The sequence below is a fragment of the Ambystoma mexicanum genome, chromosome 5q (assembly GCF_040938575.1).
Source record: "Ambystoma mexicanum isolate Mex_15411 chromosome 5q, UKY_AmexF1_1, whole genome shotgun sequence".
Lineage (NCBI taxonomy): Eukaryota > Metazoa > Chordata > Amphibia > Caudata > Ambystomatidae > Ambystoma > Ambystoma mexicanum.
Genome location: NC_090933.1, coordinates 1,326,685,817 through 1,326,708,440, shown reverse-complemented (window position 1 = coordinate 1,326,708,440; position 22,624 = coordinate 1,326,685,817). Strand labels below are relative to the sequence as shown.

The 22,624-nt window shown below is 46.7% G+C and overlaps 1 pseudogene; it reads right to left on the bottom strand.

Moving 5' to 3' along the window:
- LOC138498529 (zinc finger protein 268-like) overlaps positions 1 to 22,624 on the bottom strand; it is a 66,526-nt pseudogene that overhangs the window by 5,191 nt on the left and 38,711 nt on the right.

Sequence of the window (22,624 nt, the reverse complement as noted above, 5' to 3'; positions counted from 1 at the left end):
TTAGGTCCAATTTCAGCATGCCCTTGTACCCTCTGGGCTGTGACCAAAAACTGCTTTCATCACATCCCTGGTAACTAATGGGGATGTTGCCCCATCACCATTGATATCCACAAATTGATGCCACCCTTCAGTGATTACACACATGATTCCCGTTGATCTAATGTGGAGATTCTACTCAACCTACTCCAGGGGAATCCGCTGAACACAATCCCACAGATCCATGATCTGAAAGGGTGAGAATTCTAAAGCCTGCATCTCTTGCAACCCATATGGCAGCGACCCTGGAATAAGATGTATGTACGTGTTAATAGTATGCATAGTCACCCCAACTGTCCACCTGTTTCTCTGCCAGACCGACATTTATTGTGTGTCTAGTGTAGGTATTGTGGGTCTAGTGTAGGTAGCTATCACCACAGTATATGCGAGAACCTTTGAGCGTTCCAGTATGGGAGACAAACACCAGTTTGAGGTGACACAATGAAATCATTTTTTGGGAGTGTTCTATGCTCGGAGTGGATAATCCTTAGAAGACAAGCTCCCCCTCATCTGTTCTCAGGTGTGTCATCTGTGTAGCCACCACCATAGGCTGTATGAGCTTAACCACCCTCCTGAAGCAACACCTCTTTTTAAGGCTGTCAAGGCCCACAATATTTAATAATCTTGGCCTAACCATATCCTTGTGTGGCGCATATCAATCCTGAGTCCCCTTTAAATCCAATTTCTGCACTCCCCGAATGTTGATCCATTTATCTGGCCACAATGTACTATAATAAGCGATTGCAATAAAAAGTAGAATGCCCTGCTGTACCTCAACACCCCCAATCCTAGTCTCTACATGCGTGCTTCTGAATTTGCTTAGTGAAAACTAATTAAAAACTCCATAATTCAGTTTCTTTACTAATAAGCAGAATGAGCCAGAGTCCTGCCCTTGACCCAGTCCCCTCCCGACATAGCAAAGACCATTGATTCATTCATGAGGCATATCTTTATCATCTTCCTCTATGACAAATGTAATGCACAGTTTTTCCCAGATCCTTGCATTGTTTCACAAGTTGGTGAACTGCTCTCAGCTGGGCTGTCAGGAACCTACAGCTGAACACTACCACAAGTTGGCAATGTAATTCTAGCAGGAGTAAAGGCCCTCTGCCTCCCTGCATCATTAATATCATATCAGCCCACTGTGATACTGTGAATAACTTTGCCTGCCAGTGCTTGGTCTATTAAACCACACCTTGCTGCTGCCTTCAGCCATGCCCATCTCTCTGTACTCTAGTGGCTGCCTATTACTGTCAATGCTTCCTTTTCCCAGGACGTCTGCCCATTGGACCATCCCACCATGGTAGGGGCAAACCTGCAGGAAGCCTGAGCAACGGGTTGGTGGGAGGAGGACTCTGGAAAGCCTAGATATGGATTGCTCATTCGTTCTCTCCTCGGCCTCACAGGTGTTGTATTGTGATGTTGCCTTCCACAGCCCTTCTACTCTGCATGCATGAGGAATGAGGCATACTTCTCTCCAGACCAGCTGATCCAGGTCCACTTGCCTTTCTGGCATTCCCCTGCCGGGTAGTGTTGGAAGGTTTGGGAGTCTATGTAGGCTCACATGAGATGCCATTTTGGCAAGCATATAGTCTAAGGCGGTGTACATGCAAAGCTATCATAGTATACAATAAGTGGCGAGCACCAACGTTACTTGAGAAACTAAAAACCAAACTGGGGTGACATCTGTGAAGCAAATCACATTAATGTTGGTCTCAAATGAATGTATTCTATGCAAATGGACTCCATAAATTTGTTATAAGCAAATCTTTCTCCGTTGGCTAATTGTTAGCTAAGCCCAAATTGTTTGGTTATTACTTACAATCTATTACCGTTGTGTGTTTACGTTAGAAGTATGCAAGATAATTAGCATAAACAGTTGGCACAATTTAATCTCTTGGCACGATTAAATCCGCGCCTCCCTAAAATCTCTTCTTCTCCATCCCCCGCCCTGACCTCCTTCACTACCTTCACTTCTCTCTTAAGTCCCTATTCTCCCTCCTGCCCACCTTTCCCACCCTCTCCTTTCCCTCTTATGCCTCCTCCTATCCCCTTGAAACTTCATCTATATTCCCCACATTGACTCCCTCTTCTCTTCCCTTCACCCCTCCCTTCACCTTTCTACTACCTAGGTAAATTGGTCTACATATTGCTTCTTTGGTTTGTTTCATGTTTGTAAATATGCTTCTATTTCATTATTTTTTGTAATCATGTTGTAATAATGTAAAGCGCTTTGGATTAAAGTGCTATATAAACCTTATAAATACAAATAATAGACTTCACTGCAAATCAATGGACACATTTGAAGACACTAATGAGATTGTTATATTTAATGTGACATTTATATCTAATCGGTTGTCTGGCGACATGCTGTGTTTCCATCCACTTTGAGCTTAGTGTTTTATGGCTACGGCTAGTAGGGGACCTTCATCAGGACAAAAAGAAGCATTGGCAAAACCATTCGTTTTGGCTTTTGTATGGACATGGGTTCAGGATTTCCCAGGCCCTAGTACCTGGCAATAAGATGATAACAGCTGGAAAATGGTGCGACTACCTGGCCATATGATGTCAGTGTGTGCCAAATGTGTATCCTATACACAGGCCAAAAGTGTTGACTTTGCCAGTGCTTTTTTAACAAAACTCCAATGCAAGGAACAGATGTGAGGAGACGTATTGCTTATAAATCGAGCAGCTGAAGGCACACTCAGTGATGGTATCTTTATTACACCAAAGGTTCCTTTACAGCTGCAATTGAGCCATTCCCAGACAAAAATAACAATGGCAGGCCCTATATACACAGCATAACGTTTGATGTTGCTGCTAGACAGAGCTAATTCAAATAGGTTTCAGAAGGATGTGTTTTGGGTGGGGAAGGGTAGGTAGTGAGTGGGAATGGCCATAGAGATTGGCCTGGCAATAGGCAGTCAATTGAGTCAGTAAAATGCCAAACACAGACAAGCTGTGTGTCCCTCACTCCTATCTGATCTCCCTCTTATCGATATTCTAAGGCAAAACATTTGGGTTCTAGCACCAGCTAATACCCAAAACTAAGAAGGGGTGTACAGATAACATGCAATCATCTTGTCACCCTCCTTTAGTAATAAAAGGGAAATAAGGTGGTCGGTTTTCACAAAATGATTGTTCAATATAGGTAAAGAAAGATAAATTATTTTTCTTAGAGGAGAGAGCTAGTCAATAATTATATATATATATATATATAATAAGTGGTATCCATAGTTTGCTAACAAGGTGCTAAACCTTTTAGGTTTTGTTCAGTTGTACAACTATTGAATAGTCAAAGATGATTGTTGCACGAAACGTGACGGAGGGCGTGCTATAAAAGGGCAGGGTGACATTCTTGGTGTTCCAACCGCATCGGGAGAAGTACAGAAAAGCCAACTGCTTTTGGGTAGTACCATTCTTTTTACAGGTATTGGTATCAAATGGAAAGTTAAAGACAACAGGCGGTCAATTCAAATGGAAGGCACTCAAATCATCAGGTATTGCTATTATGTGCAAGGTACTTGCACAATTTGGCACGAGTTTTCCTTGCTGGAGCCTTGACACTCCTTCCAACGTTTGGACGCCTCTCACCCTTAACTAGTCATGGTCGCCATTGCTGGGAGGCGGGGGATGATGCGAGAAAAGGGATGGCCATGAGGGGTCAGGAAAAAGCCATTTTTTCTCGCGCGAACCCAAGCACTTCCGCTGGCTCCCAGTTTCTGCAAGGATTAAATTAAATTCAAGACCCTCTGCATGTTCCATAAGGCTTTCTGGGGCCTGTGACCCCACTACATCCAACTCTCTCTCCCGAAATACCTACCTGCTAGAGCTCTTTGGTCACTGAGCTCCAAGTCTCCGCAGATCAGATGTTTCTCCAAGCAGAGAGTAAGGGGAAAGAGCTCTCCTCCACAGGTGGCTTACGCTGGAATGGCCTCGTGAGCCGGATCTCCTTAAGTTCCAGAAGCTTCTCAAGATCCTCCTTTTTCTTTTTCTTTTTCTCTCCCTCTCCTACTGCCCTGCCACAGTGACTCAAGACCTTCCCTTTTCTCTCTTCCTTCCCTCTCCCCTGCCAATTTTACCTCTCTGCCCTGGCATGGTTCCTTCAGAGTCTTACAGGGCACCAGCCCCCTTGTCCAGTCCACCCATGCCATTGTTCTCCCCGGACCCACCACAACCTCCCTCCCAGTTCCCCCCCTCCGCCTGCACATGACTGGATGGCCATTCCTTCCCTCTCAATTGCACTTAGCTTTGTTTCCACTTCTCTTCCCCGGCCCTGTCCTCGTCACGGGCCCAACTGCCCTGTTCCAGCACTTCGCCCCTCCTCCTGCACTTCTGGTTACTGCACTTGCATGATCTCAATGTCACATGGCCTAGTAAGATCACTTTTCATCTCCCCTGTTTCCACCCCACCCCCCAGCCTTGTTGCACCTCAAAACACTTGTGTATAGGTGCATTACAAATAAACAATATTGAGAACTACCGATTTGCTACCGCTATACACAGTTACATAAAACTGCATAGGGAAATATGGTACCCCGACATAACCAGAACAGTCACGTCTCTAGCTCAGTGGACTAATGCATCAACTATAGGGGCCTTTGTTTGACCTCATGGTCACAGGTTTGAATCCTGGCAGGTTCCCTCTGCCCTTCTTCCTTCCGAGATTGATAGGAGTAATAGTAAATTGGGTAATAATAAAGAACTGCTATTAGCGCCAAGATGCCCCTACGGGGGTGAACGTGAGCTTTATAAATACACTGGTTATGTTACAGAGTTGCTAGCGCTATACTTAAGGTAACTTGGCACTACATAGTGAAATTTGGTACCCAGCATAACCATAACTACCGAGTTGTGTGGTGGGTCGGAAGAAGGAGTCGGACACACTGAGGACATTAATAAATATCTTTAATGAAATTATAAATAAAAGTCCCATCTTTCCCTATTGCTAGAGGGAACACTGTACCCATCTAAAGGAACGTGCTAGTCAGTTGTCAGGAAGTCCAAAGTAAAAGTGTCCTCCGTCCAAACTAACTAGCTGACCCTACCACTATATCCAATGAATTTAAATAGACCAGGAGAGTTTCTTATATTTGCCTGGTCTTCTCTTCAGATAGTCTCTTTATTTATAACTTTTCTCTGTGGTACAGATATTTCTTGACATAGTCTCCTTGAATCGTCTCCGAGATCAGTTCTTCGTTTTCGTGCTTTTTGTGGTCCCTTGTAGACACTTCCCAGTCTCTAATTTCAGGCTTTCGCGAGTTGAGGTATTTCCTAGTTATGAATTGACGGTCTAAAACTCCCTCCTCTTTTATCCTGTTCATACAGTGTCTTCCCTACCTCCTAGGGGGACTCGTTTCCACTCTCTGTGTGTTCCCCCAACTGGTTTGGGTAATGCCCTTTTATATATTCTTTTCACTTCTCTTGTTAACTGGCTTCTTTTTACTATTTTGTCCTCAGGGCTGGGACAGGATTCTCATCTGATAATAACCCTCTTTCCTAACCGCAAAGTATAAATTAGTTTTACATAATTGATTAGCAGAGCAGGCTTTTCTAATATGATAAGTCTTTTATAACGCACCTGTACACAAGTATTTCTAGGCATGAAACGCCAAGGAAGGGAGGACAAAACAACAATCTTACTAGGCCTAGTGTCATTCAGAATGTGCAAGTGCAGGGGGAAGGGAGCGGGACAAGTGCCAAGGGGGGTGGGAGGGCAAGAGCGAAGGAGAGTGCACATAACTAGTAAATGCTGACAGGAAGTGGCTCATAAGTGCAGGTGGTCAAGGGACTGTAGGGTTGCAGATACAGTCCCTTACGTGGCTGGGTAGCCCGAAGGCAGTGCAGGGGCAACTGATCATGCAGGAGCCTGAACCCGTAATATCAGTGGGTGGCCAGGTAGCCAGTATGCGCAGCAGTCGGGGACATCAGCAAAGGTGAGGCAGAGAGAAAGCGGAAGTGTAACATCCCCTTGTCTGACAATCCCCTCTCATTCGTGGGTGAATATTGTTAATCAGTCCTAGGAACCGCCACTTAGCGGGACCCAATCCAGGGACTGAAAGTGACCACTGCATCCACGACACCTGGACCCTCTGCAACCAAACTAAGGGATCCCAGTGAATTTAGGAACCCTAGTGGTGGTTCTTAGCTTAATTGGAATAATGGGGACAAGCTTGAATAGGAATTATACCGCGCACACACCCATAACAGGGATTAAGGGGTGGAAGGTAGTCACCCTATCAGGATTGGTGTAGTTCTAGCCAAGGCCCCAGATGCTTTTTTTTAAGGATTAAGGTGACTGATTTTAATGGAAAATATAAGCAGTAGAACATTTACTTACATTGTAAAGAGCATGGCCCCCCTGGACATCCTTTAGGCCCCACCAAAGGGGAGGGGGGCAACTTGTAGGTGGGGGGCCAGAAACAATATGTTTACTTAAAGCAGGGGTGGGGGGACTAAGTATGAAAAGGTTTGGAGACCACTGCACTAGTGTGATCAGATTGGGAAAGGACGCCTAATCTCCCACACTTCACTGGAACAATATACTCATCTGTTGGCTTTAAAGACTCTTGACTCACTACAAAACATATTCTTCAAATTAAAGGCCACTGGGTCTACGTACCTTAACAGGGAAAGGCTCCACGCTAGAGGGCTTAAAGGCCACTGGGTCTACGTACCTTAACAGGAAAGTCTCCATGCTAGAGGGCTTAAAGACCACTGGGTCTACGTACCTTAACAGGAAAGTCTCCATGCTAGAGGGCTTAAAGGCCACTGGGTCTACGTACCTTAACAGGAAAAGGCTCCATGCTAGAGGGCTTAAAGGCCACTGGGTCTACGTACCTTAACAGGAAAGGCTCCACGCTAGAGGGCTTATGTGTATGATTGGAGGGTTTATCATGATGAATGGCTGAGCCCAGAGTCTGCTGAATAAAAGCAAGTATAGGAGATTGATTAAATGATCACCATAAAAGCTTTATTTTGACATACAATGTCATTAAAGCACATACAATACAAATTGTAAAAAGAATAAAATAAAAATACAATGAATCTCAACATTCATAAATATTACACCCTATTGCACAGCATTGGTTTATTTTTTATTTATTGAGAATTTGTCAGGAGCTTGTACAAGAAGTAAATTGTGTTTCAAAGCGCCCACAGGGAAACAGGGAGGGAACATGGGAGAGAAAACAATACACTGGAGGATAAAGACAAACCTACTAGGCCTTGTGAGCATTCAGAGCGTGCAAGTGTAGAGAGGAGAGTGGTAGAGTGGGGTGGGGGGGGTAAGTGCTGAAGTGCTTGTGAGTGAGCAGCAGGTGTAAATGTTCAGGCCTACAGTGGCGAAGGCTGTTAAGGTCAAGGCAAGTGCAGCGCGCAGGCAGTGTGGGAGGCGATTAGGTGTGGAAGGCCAGGGCCCCGAACACCAATCACAGCGACTGAGATTCGTAGAGGAGGGAATAAGGGATGGACGAGGTGAAAAGGAAAGTCTTGAGGAGCTTCCGGAATTTGAGGAGATCTGGCTCAAGAAGAAGGGGGAGGCTATTAAATAAGAGGGAGCCAACTGAGGAAAGAGATTTACCTCCGGCCCTCTGTTTATCGAAACGATGACACGCAGATACTTGGTACCAGTGGAATGTAGAGGTCTAGAGGGTGATTATTTAGTATGAGCAAGTTGTAGATAGTGTGGCCCCAGACATCCGTATTGGATGATACAAAGGGATTTGGACTTGATCTTTGCAGCAACCCATAGCCAGTGAAGAGTTTTTAGAGAAGGAGAGATGCGGTCCCTGGGCTTGAGGCCAAGGATACATCTTGCTGCCCTATTCTGGATTAGCTGCAGGGGTCATAGAGAGGATGAGGGTAGATTCAAGAGAACGCTGTTGCAGTATTGTAGCCTAGAGAGAACCAGAGCTTTGGTAACAGTGAGCTTTTGTGGGAAAGTGAGAAATGGGAGAATTCCTTTAAGAAGGAAGAGTTGAAAGTTGAACTTCTTGGCAATGTCCTGAATTTGCGGGAGGAAGGAAAGAGGAGTTAAAGATAACTCCAAGGTTTGCGGCTTCAGATGAAGAAGGGGGATAGCCCATAAAGGATGGCCAGTCTTGCTGTCATTGAGGCAGAGATTGTTGGAAGTGCACCAGGACTGGGTGGCAGATAGGCAGTCTGCAAGAGGGTCAGCAGGAAGTTGGAAAATAAATTGTGTCTCATCTGTGTAATACTGGAATCTGGGGGAGAAGGAGGAAATGAGGAGTGCCAGCTGAGAAAGTTAAATGTTAAAAAGCCAAGGGGGAGAGATTGGAGCCATGGGGGACACCACAGGTGGAGAAAGATAGGTGAAGAGAAGGTGCCCAGATTAACTTGGACGAACAATCAGTTAGGAAGGAGGTCAGCCAGTCCAGTGCCTGCTCCAAGATATGAAGGGTTTCATGGAGCAGTTTTATGAGGATGGAGTGGTTGACTGTGTCAAAGGCAGAGGAGAGAGTGTCCAGAGATGGGAGCAGCTCTTCACAGGTGTTAAGAAGAGCAGTTTCCGTGCCTATGGATGCTCAGAATCCAGATTGATGGTTGTGGAGACCGCCAACAAGTTGAGTATGTGAGGTAAGTTAGGGGAAGGCCAGCTTCTCAAGGAGTTTCCCAAGGAAGGGGTGATAGAAATGGGCGGCAGTTGGCTGGACAGGTAGGGATCTGCTGACGGTTTTTTTTTCAGGAGGCGGTGCACAAGTGAGGAGGGGAAATTACCAGTAGCAAGAGTGAGAGAGTGAGAGAGGCTGGAGGAGAGGGTAGCAAGGGTGCTCAGGATGTCCAGAGTTTTAGCGGTGAAGTGTGTGACCAGTGCATTGCAGAGGGCCTTGGGACGAAAGAGAGAAGGAGGAGACTGCAGAAGGCTTGGCTAGTTCCCTGCAGATTTTAAAGAGTTCAGCCGCGTTGTTGGATGCACCAGATACCCATGCCTGGATGTGGGCTCTTTTCTTGGCACGGGTAGTCTTTATCGTCTTTGGAGCAGGCGGCAGGACAGTTTGTCAGAGGGTGAACCCGAGGTTTGCCACTTCATTTCCGCAGCTTCTGCACTTGCGTTTCAGGGCTGCAAGTTCGGAGTCATACCAGGTATTGCGCTTGGGAAGCAGGTTTCAGGCTGATCCTCATGACTGGGGCAAGAATGTCCAGAGTGTTAGTAATGGCCAGATGGAGGATGCTGAGAGCAGAGGTAGAGTCTGGGTGGGGGCAGAGGGGATGAAGTTGGATGTGAAGACAGCACCTGACACTTGTTTCATCGGACAGATGTTTGTGAATGATATTGGCAGGGCTGGAGGAGGGGTGGTTAAAAACCGAGGGGACCCAGGTAAGAAGGGAGGAGAGAGTGGTCTGACAATGAAAGTTGTGATCAGTGGCGCGGGAGAGAGGGAAAGATCAGAGTGGATGAGGGTGTCAAGAGTGTCCTGCTGTGTGGTTTGGAGCCGAAGGGAAAATATTAGGGGGAGAGCGAGGTGAAGAGGTCAAGGAAGAGAATGGATGCTGTGGTAGAGTACAAGTGGATGTTGAAGTCACCCAAGAATGGAGTTTAGAGGAGGTTCAGAGGAGAGAGAAGCAGAAATCAGCCCATTCAGAGAGGGACAGGGTGGTAGCACCAGGGGGCCCATAGACCGGGGCAATGGTCAGAGAGGAGGAGGGAGAGATGACCAACTTGCAAACCAAGCTCTCAAAGGAAGAGTAGAGCTGAGTGGGTAGGAGGGAGGAACCCACTCAGGGATAAGGGGCAACCCCACCGCCAGCACGGGTACGTCATGGCTTGGAAATGATCTCGCAGCCATCAGGGAGAAGAGTCAAAAGCAGTGACCAAGCTGGCATTGAACCATGTTTCAGTAAGTGTGAGAATCTCGAGGTCAATGTCTTCAAGAAGGAGGCAGATGTCAGTGGAGTGTTTGATGGCGGACATATAGTGAATATAAAATTTAGTGAATCATGTCAACAATTCAAGAAGTACTCTTTAGAAGTATGCATACCCACTCATACCAAGGCATGAAACCGCCAATAGTGCAGATCAAAAACAACACAGAGGAAAACACCTCTGGCAATGGTGATCATTAGTACAGTAAATTGTCCCCAGATATAATCAACATGGTATTTTCCTTCTCAGTCTCAATGCCTACACAAGATATTTACATGTTGAGAAAACTACTGGCACATCGCTAGAATCGGAGCAGAAATCACAAATGCAAACACACAGGGGGGCAAGTCGAAAAAAACAGAATGGTCCCACTTATTACAGAGGCTAGTGATTGGTTGAGGCCCTATTAGAAATTTAGCATACAATGATCTTTCACATTTGGTGTTTACAAAACCCAAATACACTTCATGACCCATATTCTGCTTCATATTACAGTAGCGCAACAAGGCCTGCATAACCCATATTCTGCTTCATATTACAGTAGCGCAGCAAGGCCCGCATAACCCATATTCTGCTTCATATTACAGTAGCGCAGCAAGGCCCGCATAACCCATATTCTGCTTCATATTACAGTAGCGCAGCAAGGCCCGCATAACCCATATTCTGCTTCATATTACAGTAGCGCAGCAAGGCCTGCATAACCCATATTCTGCTTCATATTACAGTAGCGCAGCAAGGCCCGCATAACCCATATTCTGCTTCATATTACAGTAGCGCAGCAAGGCATGCATAACCCATATTCTGCTTCATATTACAGTATCGGAGCAAGGCCCGCATAACCCATATTCTGCTTCATATTACAGTAGCGCAGCAAGGCCTGCATAACCCATATTCTGCTTCATATTACAGTAGCGCAGCAAGGCCCGCATAACCCATATTCTGCTTCATATTACAGTAGCGCAGCAAGGCCCGCATAACCCATATTCTGCTTCATATTACAGTAGCGAGCAAGGCCCTCATAACCCATATTCTGCTTCATATTACAGTAGCGCAGCAAGGCCTGCATAACCCATATTCTGCTTCATATTACAGTAGCGCAGCAAGGCCTGCATAACCCATATTCTGCTCCATATTACAGTAGCGCAGCAAGGCAGTTGAACCCTCGGCTTTAGCAACGAAGTTGCATTCAAAATTCCTCCACATCGCTGATTTCACCTCTCTGGACTGCACCAGTCATAGCTGAGGGAATGCACCAAAACTCACTCAAGCCCTGTACTCTCATTTCTACCTTAATATGTACGAACCACGCCAGAGCCGCAACCCCAGCCTACGTCAAAACATCTTTCACGGCCTCCCTATACTTAACTAACAGTTCATTTGACCACAAGCAAACTCAGCAATAAATTGGCTGCTGTCGCCATGTAGACTTTGGATCCCCGTTTCAAACCAAACCGGTATATTCGAGGTAGCCAAATGGAAACCCAGCATGTTCTTTAGATATTTATTTTCAATTGTAGTTAGTAGTGAACAGTTTGTATGCCCCCACTGCTCCGCTCCATAGATTGTGACTGCCTTGCTTGGGCTTTGTAGGACAGCAACATTGCCAAAGTTGCTAGAGAACCTCTAGAGGGCCCCACTGTATGTAGCCAATGAGACCCTCGCTGTGGCCATGTGCAGATCCCAAAAGCAGGACAACGCCACCTTCAAGCCTAGATAATCATAGTGGTCGACTCGATCTATGCAACCCTCTCCCAGTCCTAACCTTAGGGGTCTCGGTTCCTTCTTTTCCCCAACACTGAAGACCATGCTCCTAGTTTGTGCGGCATTGATGGTTAGGCCATTTCCCCCTTGAAAATCCCTGAATAGCTCAAATTGTTTCTTGGCTCCTACCTGTTTAAGAGCGAGAAGGACTGTCATCACCAGTCAGTTTTGTGGCATCATTACATGCAGACACCAAATAAGAAATAATCCCATTGATGAAAATGCACAAGAGCTTGGGACCCAGCACACAACCCTGGCGGACTCCCTTCTCAATGCAAGAGGGTGGCGGTGTGCTCCCATCAGTGCCCTAGCGCACCATAGCCGTGTTGCCTGAATAAAGTATTTGAATGGCCGTAAGCGATGAGATGGACTGTCTAAACTACGTAAAACTTCCCCAGGCGGCTCCTTGGCACAGTATCAAAAGCTGTACGAAGGACTACAAAGATGTCATACACATTGATGTTCCTTAATACAGCGTACTTATCACATATTAAGCGCAACCTCAAGCTTTGATCCACAGTGCTTAGGGTACTGCAGAAACCTGACTGACTGTTATCACTAATCCAGTCGGCTCAATACTATTTCAGCATATATTTTGCGTATGCGGCAGTGTGTACTGAGAGTTGCCCTGGAGATAAGTCCTGATGCTGTATGGTATAGATGATGTCCTCCTCATCTGGCAAGGCAGCGAGGAACAACTTGTAGCCTTCCATCAATGTCCCAATCTACGGAACCAACATATAAAATTAACCATGGAATGGGACTTTCAGACAATCAATTTCTTGGACTTACACACATATCGCTCTGGAAACAACCTCAAGACCGAACTTTTCAGGAAAACTACAGACAAAAACAACCTCCTGCATTTTACAAGCTACCATCCAGAAGGACTTAAATACAACTTGCCATACGGCCAATTCCTTCACGTACGCAGAAACTGCACCGAAAAAGAGAGGTTGGAGTACCATGCCAAATAGCTACAAATACGTCTCACAGAGAGAGGGTTCCCAAGAAAATCGATACGAATGGCTAAAAAGAGAGCAGCAAACACAGGCCACACCATCTGTCTTACCCCCAACGATAAGAATCCCATCGACAGCCCAGTCTGTGTCGCCACCTTCAATCCCATCAGTAATCTCACCAAAGCCTCCATCAATAAACATTGGTATCTCATCAAAAATGAGGGGACCATGGCAAAAAAAAAAAAATTTTTTGCGTTCAAAAAGAACAAAAACCTACGAGACACACTGGTACACACCTTCTTCGAACCGGAAAAAGAAATGCAAACATTATGGGAATTACCACCTGTGGTTGGACACTTCAGCTGCGGTCGATGTGTGGCCTGTAGATACACAAAATCCAGCAAAACATTCACCTATAAGGATTTTCAATCACACCAACTGCGAAAGCAAATTCGTCATCTATGTCATTAGTTGTCCGTGTGACCTAATCTACATCGGCAAAACAATCAGGCCCATCAAACAACGGATTAATGAACACAGGTCATGCATCAAAAATGCGGTGGCTGATAAACCACTTGTGGAACACTTCACCAAGAAAGGACACACCAATGAGCAATTTACATGGGCAATTGTACAGCAACTGACCCCACAAAAACGAGGTGGAGATATCAATCTATCCCTAACACAATTGGAACAAAAATGGGTACATAGATTAGACACTGAAAAATGGACTGAATATCACAGTCGAATGGAAGCACTTTTGGAATTAACCCACCACACCTGGCACATGAGTTGTTTGCCAGGTACCATACCACACGGGCATTTCTCACCTTTACTAACGCCCCACCATCATTTTATATTAGCAAGTACACAGCAGCATAGACTTTTGTAGCTTCAGTCATAGGTCATGACCTTGCCCAAACATATCTCGCCTATGTAGCCCATAGTCTATTCTACTGAAAACCTGGAACAACACATTCTTTGATGTACACAAATCAGTACCATGCCATGTATATACCTGTGTGAAATTATGAAAATGTACTGTTTTTGTTTGTAAAAATGCATCTGGTTCTCGAGATCTGTGACATAGACCACGCAATTACGATTCACAGAACAAATGTTGCTTGGGTCTTATTTTGTTGGATTTATTGCACATGGATTTGATCATTGATACCGGACAATTAATTTAGTTGTGTACAGACACACCTCTTTGATGAAACTTGTATCTAGTACCTAATCGAAAACCAGACATCCATTGCACCTGCATGAAATTATGAAACAGTACTATATTGTATTCCACAAACAATAGCATCCAACACAATGTCTGAAAAAGTTCTCTTTGTAAAACGCATCTGGCGCCTTACACATTTGACTTAGACTACGTCATTACTTCTCATGGATCAAATGTTGCTTGGGTCTAATTCCGTTGGATGTTATGCACATGGATATGATCATTGCTGTTACATTTTTAACTCAGTTGTGCAACATAATAGATATATTTTCCGCAGTTGCATTCATTACATCATTGAACGGTCCTTACCAGTCATTTTTTGTATCTTGCAAATCATGCCACCTTTTCCAGTACCGAGAGTTATACACATAGCCTCGCATAGAAACAGGGCTCACGTGTGGGCAGTTTCATCTGCTGCCTCCCAGCGGCTCTAATAACAGACTTTTTGCACAAATCCTGACATGGACGCTTGCTTGTGCAAGACTACAATTCCCATCATGCTTCAGGCATTAGGCGCCATTTTGTGTGCACCTTGCTCGTATCCATGCAACCACATTTTTCCAACATAATTAAGTCAGGACAATCCCCATCTTTAAGTCCATTCATTATTGGCCAAGATGCATGTACCTTTAGCCAATCAGACTCACTTTCACTTGAGCTGTGCGCCACGTCACACGCACACCCCTGTCCCCATTGGTCCATCTGGCGCCCCACTATTGGTGGCGTCGGCCTAGGGGCGAGGCATACCATACAGCATCGGGACTTATCTCCAGGGCAACTCTCAGTACACACTGCCGCATACTCAGTGAGAGTCAGACGCTCGCGGATCCTACAAGTAAGTTTAATCACAGAGGTCCCTTCACACCCTTATTACCCCACGGGTACGGACACGGATTTATGCAAGATCCATCTGCCGCACGCACTCCATTGAGTATGTTCTCCAAATGCCATGAACGTTCAATCTCGTAGGTATCACCCAGTGAGTTTCAGACGCTTGAAAAGTCGTTTTTAACATCCACGTCCCCACTACATTACGGGCACAGACATGAACGCATGCACTGCCCATATACGGTGTGCACAAATAACCCGGTACAGTGCCCCGATCCCACCGCCTGATGGGTCACCCAGTCCTACATGATAACTACACACAGTTTATTCCATGCGGCATGCCTCCCGGCACCTTGTATTTCACTGTCATCACGCATGCTCCAACACTCAGCATCACCCTTTTGACATCTTTCATTTATTTTAAATTGACGGAATACATGTTATTTTTCCGTCCTTTCTCTCCCAGACCTGGGGATTCTGCTTGCCACTCACAGGCGCTGCCACATCCTGGCCAACTTATTGTGCCCAGGATTTCCAGAGTGATTCTTACACTCTTGTTTCTCTAAAGCAGTGTATTCAGTACACCGCTACACCAGTCTCCACCATGAAACACTGAGGGTCCATTTGTAGAAGCTCTACTGCTGCACCTTTGCTTGACGGTAAGCTCTACATGAATACACGATCTAGTGTATTTGGTCGGCACCAACCAGCCACTAACAAGTATTAAAAAGTATAAATTACACATCACAGAGATCATAACAGCCTTTTCAAATCTTTATTATACTGTGACAGATACCATACAGACAGAGTCACCCTTCACCCCTATCCTGAAGAAGGCCACCACAACAGCTAGCTCCAATCAACCGCTACAGTTGGCCGAAACACTACAGTGTCGATCTGTGACACAACACCGTGTCTCATTTTTCTGTTTGTACATATTGTTGTGTGTTATGTTTTTCAAAACCCATGGACCACAAGTAGTCCTCGGCAGCACTTACTCGTGTTTGTATTGAAATGTCCAATTGTTCGCTAGAGAATGTGCACTAATACGAGGAAAATAACCTCAATATTGAAGAGGTTGGTACTCAGAAGTACCCCCCCATTGATAAAGTGCAAAACCTGTCTGTTCACTGTCTTTTTGTGAAAAAAAAGTAAATACTTATCAGTATGCTATTCTTTTGAGATTAAATAAATTAATCCAAAATCTTGCTGTTTTGATCTCCCACCCTGATTTTTTTTATTATTACGGTTTACGCTACCCACTTTCATGTAATTTACTACATCAAGATTTTACAATGAGGCGAGTGTGGGTATGAGCAAGAGAAATTATTTCTGAAAACTCCCGCAGGTGGTACCATAACACAAACGTCAGGTTACTCTGGCTTTGTCACATCAGTGATTGAGGCCTTAATGGATGAGGTCCATCCCGCATCTCTCCTGCCAGGATGGTCAAATATCAGGATTTTAGATCCCTCACATAGCACGTCATGCAGAGCTCGGCACGTGTCATGACTGAATCATGCTACTGTTTGGAACAGTATCTGCAGGGTGTGAGCTGCGAGGACTTGATGAAGACCTAGGCCTAGTTAATGGAGCAACATCTTGGAGCTTCCCTCCCAGGTCAATTTGTGGGAGAGTGCTTCACAGTGGGTCATCGGGAATGCACACGGGCTGCTAGCCAATAGGGGATCCCAACACCTAACAATGCCACTTGGTCCTTTTATCCCACAACTGGTGAAAATAAGTTAATAAATAAGGGATGCAGATGATTTCAGGAGCCTGCAATACTCGGATCACCAGACTTGCTAACCGTTCACGAACGTGTGCAAATGGCCATGTCACTGTCCTTGACTCACCTTCCTTCACAATCACGAGGGCGACCCTTTCAATCACCTCATGTTGTCACTGCTCTAGCGGGTGGGCAGGCAAGGGGAGTGTGTGTGTCTGTGATACTTCCGCACTCCATACTATCCTTTCCATTGACTCTACCGCATGCCCTCAATTCCCCTCCAGAACGCTCACTCATTCATTCCTAGAAACAAAAAAAACACCCACCAAAGTGCAGATATGGTGTTCTGTTTCATTCAGTCCCTCCCGATTAAGGCTTTACCATCAATCCCTTGCTCCCCAGGTGATCAGCAAAGACGACAGCCAACACTAGGTGTAGCTACCAATGTGCTTATTTAACTCACTTTTACAACTCCACTCCTCTAACCCCTATAGAAAAGTGCTGAGATCCACCATACAGGTCCAATAGCAAATTACCAATTGAGTTTAATAGGACGGCACAGAGGAAAGGATTAACATAACATACTATGGGCCTCATTACATGGAAGGCGGTAAGGGTTAACGGTCACCGGTAAGGGTTAACGGTCACCGGTAATGGTACTGGTGACCGTTAACCCTTACCACCTTACTACGAGGTCCCTTTGCGGGCTGGTACTTTAACGCCTGCAGGCGTTAAAAAACGAACCCGCAAAGGGACCAGGGTGCTAATTACGGTACTGCAATTTGCAGTACCGTAATTAGCACCTTCTGTTACGCTCACCTGGCTCCAACAGAGGCGTCGATCGGAACTGGCCTGCTGCGGTCTCCACCAATGTGACGCGTAGGGCCGAGATGACGGACTGGACTGGCCCACCTAGCTTCGTTTGCTTGGCCCGTAGGAATATTCTTCTGCAAATGGAGAAAGGGAATTAACCACCCGTGGAGTTGAGCGTAAATCCCCCCCCCCCCCCCGCTGTTTTCCCCACAGATCACCTTTGATGTCCCCTCTTATAGTCTCACCTGATGGTTTGAAAAGATTAGCTCTCCATCCTGCATTCAGTGCAGGGGCGCGTTGATAACCAGTTGCTTCACTGGCTTGAAGGAATTGGTGAGTTCCAGAACAATATTGACTCCGAGATTCCCGGCAAGACGCCGTAAGTATAAAGTTCGTAAGAGTTCAAATGCCTGACTTTCACTCTTGTCTGATTCCTTGCAGGTTGCAGCTTGACCCTAATGAAGAGTTCCTTGTGGCAACCGGTAGTATTCTGATAAGGATTTGTATTTTCCAACACAGTTCGATAAAATAAATGTCAATATGTAACCTGTTGCTTTCTCCCTTATTCAGGCGCTGAGAGAAAGTATGAAGTCTCGGGGAATAATGCTTCCGGCGGTAAAATCAAGTAAGTCTATTGTGGTGAGGAGGGTTCCCCTTGTTAGTCCCTTTGTTTCACCTTGCTGTCCTTTTGTTTCCCCTTAGGGGCCGGGGTTCGGCAAATAGTCAGTGGAAGCTGCGCCGACCCGTGAAGTGGAATAGTACCCCTGGTGGTAAAATCAGGTAAGTCTATGGGGGGTAACTAATATTCCTCTGTGTATTCCCTTGGCTCACCTTGCTGTTCTTGTCTTCTCCTTAGGTGTCGGAGTGCGACGGGAACATGCAGGAGGATGCAGTGGAATGTGAAGATGCTGCGAAGGCCGGTGAGTTCAGTGTGGTGCTGCAGCAGGCGAGGCGATGCGCATAAATAGCTTCTTTCTTCCAGCTCAAAGGCACGATGGATCGGGAATTCAGGTAAGGATCAAAGGTATTGCTCTTGTTCTAACCTTTTCTCCTTCTTTCTCCCTTTTTCTAGGAGCTCCAAACTCGAGGCGGGCTTGGCAGAAGGCTGGATGCAGACTTCGCTTGGAGGCGGGCGTGGCAGAAGGCTGGATGCAGACTTGCAGGCACGGTGAGCGTTACGCTGCTGGATGCAGAATAACGCGAAGCGTGTGCTGCTCTTTGGGCGTGGTTTAAATAGCCTCCAAAGTAGTCCCAGGTAAGTATTCCTCCCCAGCCCCGCCCGAGTAAAAAATAGTCCCTAAGTAAAGTAGTCCCTTCCAAGCCTTTTTTGGCTTGGAGCTTTTGCAGCATGGTCTGCATCAGGTAAGTTTTAATCTATGAGCTGACTCTCCATATGAGCCTGGCGCCATAGGCGCCAGGACTGGACCCAAATAGCCCCTAGCAGGGGTTGTTGGGCTTGCTTGGGATAACTTGATGCCTGCTTCCGGGGTTGCTGGACTTGGTCTGGGTCCCCGGGGGTAGGCATCATGACACCTTCCCCCTTGCCATTTTGCCCTATGGGGCAAAAATGGGAATGGGGAAGGGCCATGGAGGAAGGGGGAATTACCACCTTCCCAACCTTGGAATAGGGCGGTAATTCCCTTTTCCGCCAAGGCGGTACCGGTAAATTACCTGCATGGACTATGGTGCAAATAGGACCATGGTTTACCGCACTACGTGTAATGAGGCCCTATGTGTATTTGTAGAGTGTACCCAGCTCCCCCACACACACTGATGTATTTTGCTGTCCTAGACAGAAGGTAAAGATTTTCATTGTTACAAAACTCAGAGGCTCATTCTGTCAATCTTGGATGGATGAAGGGCTGGGTGGACCTGCAGGATTCACTGAGTATGAGATCACACAACCATGGATCCTACCAGAGAATGCACTAGTCCACTGAGCCACAGACCTGGATGATAAACCTGGATCTAGACAACATTCGGAAGAGGCAGGAATGGAGACAAGACAGGAGAGGAGACATGAAGGGTACAGGAACGCAGGATGGGAGACCGGCTATCTCAGAAGCATAGGACAACCTGTGCAGAGAAACAACCAACAGCAGTTTTTACCTTGTGGTGCCTGTGCGCCTTACGTTTTGCAGAGTAGGATGACACAATATTGTGTTTAGATCCAGAAATGGAAGACATTATTACGTTATTAAATACTACAAACGCAAGACATCCTATAACGATATATAATCGAAACATCCAAAGAGGAGCTTCCGTTCTCTCCCCGCCCAGGAATGCACCCTCCATCACATACACAGAAGACAGGATTAACTGGAGGTTTATGAAGAACAGGCAGAGACAACGTAAATAACACTTGGCCAAAACAGATGATCACTTTCTCACTAAAAGAGGAGTGAATAGTCGCAGGTCTCTCACCCACAGCAAATGATTCCCCAATGATTCCTTAAGACACATTTCACATTTAAAAAAGTAGCCTTTGAGTGAGAAGGGAGATTAAAAGGAGACCATCCACCCAGGACAGTTACTAGTCCAGTTGGTGCCCAGGGCGAAACACTACGATGCGCCGCCAGCGATCTGCATGCGCGCCACTTCCAAACTACACCCCACAGATAAGTAACTCCTACCCAATATCAATAAATCACAGCTATTCAAATGAAACAGGTATTATTACATTGCAAGTCAAGAACTTTGCAAAAACGCAAAATGCTAGTGTGGGAGTTTTTTCAGTCCAAGTGCGCCACTTTGATGAGTTGCTTCACTGTGCAACTAGTCGTTTTTAACATTGTTGCTGAATAAATATCCTTTATATTGCACACAATTTGCATTACATTTGATCAACAAGCCCCCCTCCTAACCCCCCAATTGGGTACTATTCAAGCAGCCTGCTACAAAAGGAATTAATTGCATTTTTCAACTATGGTCCTCTTTTATATTGATATTTTATTTGTATCGCGCTCATACACAAGTGTTCCAGAGCACGACAAGGGAGGGGGACAAGGGAGCACAAAAACACCACCACTCATCATCCTATGTACATCCTTAAATGTATCTTCGCTGCCTTCACCACAGCTTGTAACCCGTCCGATCAACTGACCCTCAGTCATCATATTAATAGTTGCGATAATAAAACACAACAAATCCGCCATTCTGACAGTGACACCCCTTCCAATCACCCTCTCAACCACCAAAAACTGAACCTTCCCCCACCTCCAGTCGCTTCACCACTACAGCAGGACTACCCACCACAATCACCTGCTCCGCCCGCACCTTCTGAACTGCTGCAGCTGATGTTATGACTCAACTTAGTGCTCACAACCTTACAGGCCTCCACCTGTGCAACACACCCCCTAAAATAAGAAACATGATCCCTACCACAATTGCAACACTTTGGTGTACATACAGAGACACAATCCTAAATATCATGGGGAACACCACACTTACCACACCTTCTCCGTCCTACAAGATCGCACCATGTGACCATACTCCTGACACTTATAACACCTACGGGGGGCGGGGACATAAGGCTTCACCCGAAACCGCTGAAACCCCAAAAACACATGCTCCGGCACCTCACTCCCCCTAAACCGAATAGCCACAGTCGTAGAAATGATACCCCCATCAGGATCTTTCCTACCCAACCCTCACACCTCCAAACCCCCCCCCCCAACTCCTGCAACAAACTCAATGTCCCTGTCATGCACACAAAGGAGGTACACCATAAATCACTCCCTTACACACTGCACCACCCTGTTCCAACACAGAAACAGGATGTGTCCCAAAATTTCCCAAATCCAACGCCTTGTTACTGGTCAGCTCACCCACACCCTTAACCAACAAACGTCACCCACTGATGACCTTGACAGACTGCACAGCACCAATCCTTTTGCAGACCAACTCTGCCATCACAAAAGGGCCAACTCTGCCCCCATGGATTCAACCGCAGCCTCACACCCACCCACACACTGCCCTCCACCCTCCGATCCACAGGGGAGGATGGGGTCTACTACAAAGCAGCAACCCCCCCTGACATCCTCATGCAACCCCAACTTTCTCCTCCCACCATCAACACCGGCTCCCACCAAACCCTCCGCTAGAGACTGGCAACCACCACCCGGTGCCAATTTCCCTTTCCCACCATCACCCTTGCAGCTTTTCTTCGCACTTGGGCTCCGACCTCCAGTCCTAAGGGACCCCTTGTCAGATACACCACCACCAACCCCTGCAGACCCCAGGGTACCCTTACTACCCAATGCATCACCCCTTCCAGGTGCAGCAACCTCTGCAGACCCCAGGGTACCCTTACTACCCAATGCATCACCCCTTCCAGGCGCATCAGCCCCTGCAGACCCCAGCGTACCCTTCCCTCCCAATGCATCATCCCTCCCAGGCACAGCAGCCCCTGCAGACCCCAGGGTACCCTTGCCTCCCAATGCATCACCCTCCCAGGAGCATCAGCCCCTGCAGACCCCAGCGTACCCTTTCCTCCCAATGCATCACCCTCCCAGGAGCAGCAACCCCTGCAGAGCCCTGGCTACCCTTGCCCCCCAATGCATCAACCCTCCCAGGAGCAGCAACCCCTGCAGATCCCAGGGTACGCTTACTACCCAATGCATCATCCCTCCCAGGCACAGCCACCCCTGCAGACCCCAGGGTACCCTTGCCTCCCAATGCATCACCCCTGCAGACCCCAGGGCACCCATGCCTCCTAATGCATCACCCCTCCCAGGCGCGGCAACCCCTGCAGACCCCAGGGTACCCTTGCCTCCCAATGCATCACCCTCTCAGGAGCAGGCCTTATGCTATCTTGCACACCCACCCCCAGCAGCCGCTGCAGACCCCAGGATACCCTTGCCTCCCACTGCATTGCCCTCCCAGGAGCAGGCTGTTAGGGAGAATTCTCATCTGTGGCTAATTTCCCTCTGAAGAGCATGGTAGGTGCTTTAGGAGAACCCCTTAGAAGAAAGTGGGACCTTCTACTGCCATGCCTTCTCTTTGCATATAGAGAAGTCCCTCAGGAGGGAGTAGGATTCAGTCCCTTCGAACGTCTCTATGGCCATCCAGTCAGAGGTCCATTGGCCCTGATTAAGGAGGGGTTGGAGAGTCCTCCTTCCCCCAAGACAGTCAGAGTGACTGACTATGTGATAGGTCTCCGGGGGAGAATGTCTGTGTAGCTGAAGCACTTATTGCAGGTAAGTAGAAAAGTCTTTGCACAATGTCTTTAGAAGACTTTAGTGAAAAAGAGGAAGCAATGTAGGGCCCTGAGCTGTTAGGCTTGTGAAGAGTAGAAACAAATCTACAACAAGATGCAAGTTCTCTTAGACTTTACAGTACCTTTAGTTAGAAGAAATGCAGCAGATGACTTCTGTTCC